The sequence below is a fragment of the Ailuropoda melanoleuca genome, chromosome X (assembly GCF_002007445.2).
Source record: "Ailuropoda melanoleuca isolate Jingjing chromosome X, ASM200744v2, whole genome shotgun sequence".
In the NCBI taxonomy this organism is placed as follows: Eukaryota; Metazoa; Chordata; class Mammalia; order Carnivora; family Ursidae; genus Ailuropoda; species Ailuropoda melanoleuca.
This window is the reverse complement of record NC_048238.1, coordinates 24,955,781-24,963,999: the sequence shown is the minus strand read 5'-3', so window position 1 is coordinate 24,963,999 and position 8,219 is coordinate 24,955,781. Positions and strand designations below refer to the sequence as shown.

Here is an 8,219-nt window from a genome sequence, read left to right as displayed (position 1 = left end):
ATGCATTATCTCATTAAATACCCACATTAACTCCATAGAGGTAGGTCTGTCATAGTGCCTTTTTTATTGATTCGGAAAATGAGGGCTGCTTGTTCAAGGTTATACTAGTTGTAAGTGGCAGAGCTGGATTGTCATCTAGGTCTCTGTGGCAGAATGACTTGAACTGGGAACCAGTGCCATATGCTTCCTTTTTATTATAACCAAAATAATTGAATAATAACAATAACAATACCAAGAAGAAAAAGGAGGAGGAGGAGGAGGAGGAGGGGAAAACCATGATGATGAGAACAAATTTGCTTTTGTAAAATTTGTGATATAAAAACATATAGTTATTTTTGGTCTCTGTTTTCTCATCAGTTAAAGGAAAGATTTGATTTGGTAACTATTGAAGCATCTCTACTTTCTAAAGTTCCTAAATTTAGAGTTGTGAAGAGATACACATGTCTAGTTGCTTAGGTGGTCAACAACACATAAAATAGTACTCTTAGTGCTGTAACAAAAGAGTAATCTGTATGATTTGTGTCGGTGTCCAACAAACTACACCAGAACTAGATCCAAAGCTGGGAATTTCAATGGATTTTCTGCACTGGTTTTGTGACAACACTCTTGGACCTTTTCTTTCTTGCCATCTTTCTTCCTCCTTTTGACCGTTTTCCAATGTAAGAACAAGCAGGGGTACTTACATTGTCTCTATTCCAGTTTTTAATGCATTTTAACAAGTGCTTCAACTGGCTCCCAGCTTTTCAGATATCAGTGGCCCATAGCTCTAACCTCCATCTCCACCTTTCTTTGGTTTTCAAGCCTGTCATAGCATTAGGCCTTTAGCATTTAACATTTAAAAAGGAAGTTTGACTTCTGCTTAGATAGCAATTTTTAACGCAAACGTTCAAGTTGCATTTTCACCCAGCCTGTTCCTCCTTTCTAGCACTAAAAAAAGACTTTGATTTTGAAATCTGTGAGATTTTATAAGTTGGGGCATATAATGATCTAATGCTACTAATACTAGTTTCCATTTGTTGATATCTCATTTGCTTTAGGATATGAAATATTAACTAGATACTAATATGAAAAATATTCCTCCTCAGGTTAGAATCATAATTTTGAAGGGGCTTTTGGTTTCAAAAGTAAGATATCAGACCACAACGGCTGTCAAGAGTTATTACTTTCATTTATCATGGCATGATAAATTTGGATTGAGTAGAACTGAATGCCATCAGTTTATATAATTATAATACCAGTCTTTATTTGCTTTTAAATGCTCTAATTATGATGTCTATTTGTCCAGAAGGTCCAATTTATGTCTAACAAGCTTCATGCCAGGCAATAGAGCTATGCTGATATGCATATCTTTCTCAAGTGGGCAACAAGTACATCATTTTTCATCTAAAACTTGGACTTTGGATACACGTGCTCTTATCCAGAGTGAAAGGGAAGTTTTTATAGTTTTTTTATATGAGTTTGTCAGTGAAAATATGTCTTGTATTTTCCCTATGAGGAAGCAACAATAAAGTCAACAATATTACATTTGCTCATGGCAACCAGAAGAGTAATTGCGATGGAAAAACCCAGTCAATGTTGACTTCCCTACTTCTTGGAAAGCAAGGTCATATTTGCATCACTTGCATGACTTAGTAACAATGTATTTTTTAGCATCAACAGTATTATATGCCACTTTCAGAATTAGGTATCAAATTCAACACCCAAATTGTTTTGTTTCTAGTATATTGCTATTAAGTACTTCCCTACCTGAAAAAGGAAACAGAGAAGCTCCCCAATTTTAGTAAGATAGAGTAGTAACTATTCAAAAAAGGTATGTTTTGTTTCAAGCTATTAAAATATACACCTAGATAACAAATGTTAGATAATAATTCTCAATGTGGTCTTCTTGGATTAAAAATTCAATTAGTATATTTGTAGTAAAACACAATCCAGGTACAATATATTTATATGCACAGCTCCAGGACATATAAGGATCCCAGTTATGGAATGAATAAGTTACGGGAATAAAAGATACAGCACAGGGAATAGAGTCAATGGTATTGTAATAGCATCGTATGGTGACAGACAATAGCTACACTTCTGNTGGGAATAAAAGATACAGCACAAGGAATAGAGTCAATGGTATTGTAATAGCATCGTATGGTGACAGACAATAGCTACACTTGTGGTGCACACAGCGTAATATATTGAGTTGATGAATCACTATGCTGTATACATGAAACTAATGTAATAGCATGTGTCAACTATCCTCAAGAAAAGCATGAAGTAGAATAAGTATCCATAATTAATTATTTAAGCAACATAGTAAATTAAATTTATAATTTACATAACAAGTTTTCCTATAAGCATATCAATCAGGGTCTATTATATAATATATGAACATTTTCCCCTCAGTCTACTTGACATTTAAAATTCTGTGAGCTATAATATGGTATAACAGGGCACAGTGTGCTACTTAAGTTGTAGTGTGACACTTTATTTTAATTAGCCTGTAGCTAAATTGGATAAAGTTACATGTATGTGTGTCCCTTTACTTGGACAGATGTCTAAAAATTTGAGGTTTCAATATTGTCATCAACCACATTCCTCTTCATGTTAACATTGGTAAATCCTTGTTACTTGCTCAAATACAGAAGTACTTGTTTTTTTAAGAAACTTAACAAACATATTGAATACTAAAGAAAAATAAGAGCCCTACTGGGCAGTTTATTCAGTTCAGTCTCATTTTTTCCCCTACAGAAAATTTGGAGATGTGTGCCCTTTGTGGCATGTATACCTTGTCATCAATTAATATTTATTGGTATTTCCTGTGCCCAGGGTACATCACAAAGTTACTGTGAACTTTATTAAGAGACACAGAATCTAGAGAAAGTACTCAGTTGAATATTAAGATAAGCAAGAGAAAAAAATAGAGACTGTAGACATTCAATTAGGTTTCCATATTTCATCAACTGCAGGCATTTACCTAAATGGACTATATTTATTTGAAACCCTCCAAATGTGGCTAATTCTGAAAAAAGAGAGGTCACTTGTATGCAATGAGTAAAGAGTGATAGAAAGAGGTAAGAGGGGAAAGGAAGAAGTAATTCTGATTTCAAAGGAAACTGACTTTTCCTTCAAAAGCAATATGTTACAAAGATGTATCATTTTATTAATCTTATCAAAGATTAAAAAGTTATTATACTCATTAGAACTCTACACTCTAAAAACTGTTAGAACTAATAAATGAATTCAGTAAAGTTGCAGGATACAAAGTCAATACACAGAAATTTATTGCATTTCTATATACTAATTATTAACTATCAGAAAGAGAAATTAAGAAAACAATCCCATTTACAATTGTATCAAAAAGAATAAAATACCTAGGAATAAATTTAACCAAGCAGGTGAAATACCTATATATTGAAAAATGTAAGACATTAATGAAATTAATTGAAGAAGACAAAAATAAATAAATAGATAAACCAAAAGGTATTCCATGCTCATGGATTAGAAGAATTAATATTATTAAAATCTGCAAACTACCCAAAACAATACACAGATTTAATGCAACCCCTATCAAAATTCCAAAGGCATTTTCCTAAAATAGAAATAGAACAAACAATCCTAAAATTTGTATGGAAACACAGAAGACTACAAATAGCCAAAGGCATCTTGATAAAGAAGGACAAAGCTGGAGGCATCATGCTCCTTGATTTCAAACTATATTACAGAGTTATAGTAATTAAAAAGTATGTATTGGCATAAAAACAGACATACAGATCAATGGAAAAGAATAGAGAGGCTTGAAATGACCTCACACATATATTGTCAATTTATGAAAAAAGAGCCAAGAATATGCAATGGGAAAAACCCTCTTTAATAAATGGTGGTGGGAAAACCGGACAGTCACAAGCTAAAGAATGAAATTGGACTACTATCTTACACCATACACAAACATTAACTCTGAATGGATTACCAAATTGAATGTAAGACTTGAAACCATAAAAGTTCTAAAGGAAAACATAGGCCATAGCTCCCTGACATTGGTTTTGGCATGGAATTTTTGGATCTGACTTCAAAAGCAAAAGAAACAAAGGCAAAAAATATAAAAGTGGGATAACATCAAACTAAAAAGTTCCTGCATGACAAAGGAAGCCACCAACAAAATAAAAAGTCCACCTAATGAATCCGAGAAAATAATTACAGATCATGTATCTGTAATTCAGAATGTACAAATAACTCAAACAACTTAATAACAACAAAAACACCCCCAATCTGATTTTTAAAATGGACAGAAAATCTGAATAGACATTTTTCAAAGAAGGCATACAAATGGCCAACAGGAACATAAAAGGATGCTAAATGTTATTAATCATCAGGGAAATGCAAATCAAAACCACCCTGAGATATCACCTCACACCTGTCAGAATGGCTATCATCAAAAAGACAACAATTAATAAATGTTGGAGAGGATATAGAAAAAAGGAAACCTGTGTGTTGTTGGTGGGAACATAAATTGGTGCAACCACTGTGGAAAATAGCATGGTAGTCCCTCAAAAAATTAAAAATAGAACTACCATATGATCCAGCAATTCTACTTCTGGGTATTTATTTGAAGATAATAAAAACACTAATTTGCAAAGATATATATATCCCTATGTTCATTACAGCATTGTTTTCAATAGTCAAGATATGGAAACAACCCAAGTATCCATCAGTGGATGAATGGGTAAAGAAGATGTGGTGTGTGTGTGTGTGTGTGTGTGTGTGTGTGTATAGATATACATATAGATACAGATAGAGATATAGATATCTACAATGGGATACTACTCAGCCATAAAAAAGATTGAAATCTTGCAATTTGTGACAACCTGGATGGATCTTGAGGGTATTAAGCTAAGTGAAATAAATCAGACAGAGAAAAAGAAATACTGTATATTCTCTCATATATGTAGAATCTAAGAAAAAATTGAAATAAAAAACAAGTTCACAGATTCAGAGAATAGACTGGTGGTTACAAGAGGCAGGGGACGACAGAGTGGGAAAAATGGATGAACTTTTTTTTTTTTAGTTTAAGCAAGTTAATTTAAACATTTTTAAAATTTATTATAGCCATTATATACTTCTGGTGAGAGTTTATACAACTTCTNCTGTATATTCTCTCATATATGTAGAATCTAAGAAAAAAATTGAAATAAAAAACAAGTTCATAGATTCAGAGAATAGACTGGTGGTTACAAGAGGCAGGGCATATGACAGAGTGGGAGAAATGGATGAACTTTTTTTTTTTTTAGTTTAAACAAGTTAATTTAAACATTTTTAAAATTTATTATAGCCATTATATACTTCTGGTGAGAGTTTATACAACTTCTTTGGTAAGAATTCTGAAAATACAGCAAGAAAGCTTGATAAAATTATTTGTTTTTACCTAGTATTTTTCCTTTTAGGAATTTGACCTGTTGAAATAATTATAAAGTCAAGGGAAAATGTATAAGTAAAGATCACTGCATCATTATTTATGATGATGAAATTTGGAAAAAAACAAATTTCCAGCAATCTATATTAACTTATAGGACACTTACATGGATATCATGTAGCCATTAAATGGATATTTTCCAAGAACTTTTAATAGAAGCAGATTCTTTCCTGTAATTCTCCAAAATTTCTACCATTAACCGGTACAATCATTTTTTAAGCAAAAAACCAAAATCTAAATATAGTGATACCTAGGCCTAGATGAGTAATTAAAGATAATTTTCAGTTAATTTTAAGTTGTAAAGTATAATGTATCTCACTAGGTCAACAGTAGGATGGATTTCTACTCTTTGAAAGTCTGTTAATGGTGAATATAACATCCTTTGTTCTGGAAGGTTCTGAAAATGGGTTCCTGGCCATAACAAGAAGGCCACATCGCTGACTGACACCCTCAGGGCTCAAGCTCAGCAAGATTACAGTGTCTGTTTTTTGATTCCCTTGACTACTGCAGCCTGAAATGACTAAGTTAGGCTCACCTCCTGAATTGACCTTCAGAATTGTACAGCATGATTTCTGGGATTTTACCCAAGAAAGTGCTGTCCAGATATTTGCTCATGTCTTCAATTTACTTAAAAAAGACAAAGTTCTTTTTTTCACATTGTGAAGTAACACGCTGATGCCACTTAAAATGGAAATGCTAGGCTGTAACCACATTAAAATTGATAAAAATTCAAACCCACCAATTTACATATTTTATATGAATTGAGTTACTATTTTATTTTCTGCTTTGTGCTTTGCTTTTTTGTGCCTTTTCCTTTCTACACTGGAATAGTTTAAATGATTGCTATTAATCTTTCCAGTTTTAAGAAGATGAAGGAGCTAGAGGAAAAAGAAGTCACAAGGGATGTGGAAAGGGATAAGAGGCATGGCCAGCAAATGGCAGACAAAGGAGAATATAATGATAAGACCAATTCATGCATTTCATGATTTTATCTATGACATTCTTAATGAGTTTTATATATTTACAGACAAACTGGAGAACTGATGGATTTACAGTTACCAAGGTCAGATGGATGTGTGTATAACTTCGCCAGGCTGTTCAAACTCAGCTTTGTGTAATTACTGATCATTGTTCTTATACTGTAGCTCGTGCTAGTTTTATTATCCTCTGATGTCAATCTTTAATTTAGGACAAAGCTGAGTCAGACACCTGAGCTCTTGTCCAATGAAACACTCTTGGGAGATTCTCACTTTCTCATAAGAGTAGGTACCACTTAGGGGCTTTCCATCACTGGTCCTGGCCACCCTCCTGACTCCCACCCCACAAAACTTCATTCAGTCCCCCTTTCTTAGGATGCAACATGTTTGACCCTGTTGAATTTGATAGCTTTTTCAAGTCTGGAAAGGCAAAACCTAATTCCCAGGAGGTGAAAAATCAAAGTACATATTGTAGAAAACAAACATATTTTAGGCATCTGGAGTCTTTTTGCCTGGTCCTTAACATTATTTTGTATTTTCACTTACCCTTTGTGGTCAGCTGTTCACCTACTCCAATACTATTGCAGTAACAATACTAATAGGGTAGTTTTTTCAAATCAACTATTGCTCCAGAAATTCAAGGATTAAGGTTAAATTTCTCTAACTAGTAAATGATTTATCCTATCACTGAGAATCAGAATCAGAAAATAAAATGAAACAAAAGTTGTTTAAAAGAATCCAAATCCCAGATTGATGTCTCTAGTTTACTTGGTATTTAAAGAGAACTCATGTTTCTTTTGGTGGTGGTAATAAAGGAGTTATAGTACTTCTCAGAGCATTTTGCTAACACACATGCTCATCTCTGTTCAAATGAATCACAGGTGAAACCTCCAATTTGCATAAGAAATTTTCAAATTTTCAAATCGGTTTGATTAGTCTTTATAATTTCCATTCAAGAAAAAGTAATTTTTTTAAAAAAAGAAAGCTTTACTAATTATTCCATTTTGTATAACACTTTAGTAGAATGTAGAGAACGATAGATAATATAAGAAAACCCAATGGGCAACCATCAATCATAGTATTCTTTTAATTATGTTGTCAAGTAAAGAGACACAATTAATTTCATTTTCACTATGCTCATTACTGATAACTGGTACCATAAACCACTTCTTCTTTCCTATGATATATAGATATAGTTTTGTATAACTCCTTAGAAATATGTTTTCCTAGGAATTATTGAAAGGTGTGTATGACTATGGTCACTTAGAATTTACATTTCAAAATTTCTCAGAAAATAGCAATAAAATCTAATGTACTTTAGTATACCATAACATGAGTAAAGAGCATGATGTGATTTTAATATATCTCTTTGTTTCATATACAGCATTGTTTTAATGATGCTTGTGGTCTTCTCTCTCAAAATAATGACAATTAGAATACTACTTGCACGTATATGGCATCAATTCAAAGGCTTGGGTTTATCATCAAAGAAGCATATTGATACCCTGACTTGTATAAATCTTGCATATGTTCATGCCTTAAAGTTAGTAAATATTTCCAATGCTAGAAATCTGTTGACTATAATAATTTCATAGGCTCTAAGACCATATCTTTTTGCACTATAAATTTGAATATGCTACTACTAAAGATGATCACATCTGTAATTGTCATTTTGAAGATGATTTACAATTTTAATTCAAATTCTCACTCCCAAAACAATAATAACATCAGTAGCTTAAGGGATGGGCTATTAATTCCTTTTTACTTGTATAAAGTATTTCTAC

General features: G+C 32.6%; 1 protein-coding gene across 2 annotated transcripts in view; it reads right to left on the bottom strand.

Moving 5' to 3' along the window:
• The window catches only part of IL1RAPL1 (interleukin 1 receptor accessory protein like 1), a 1,333,324-nt gene that overhangs the window by 309,199 nt on the left and 1,015,906 nt on the right, over positions 1-8,219 (bottom strand). The window lies entirely within an intron of this gene.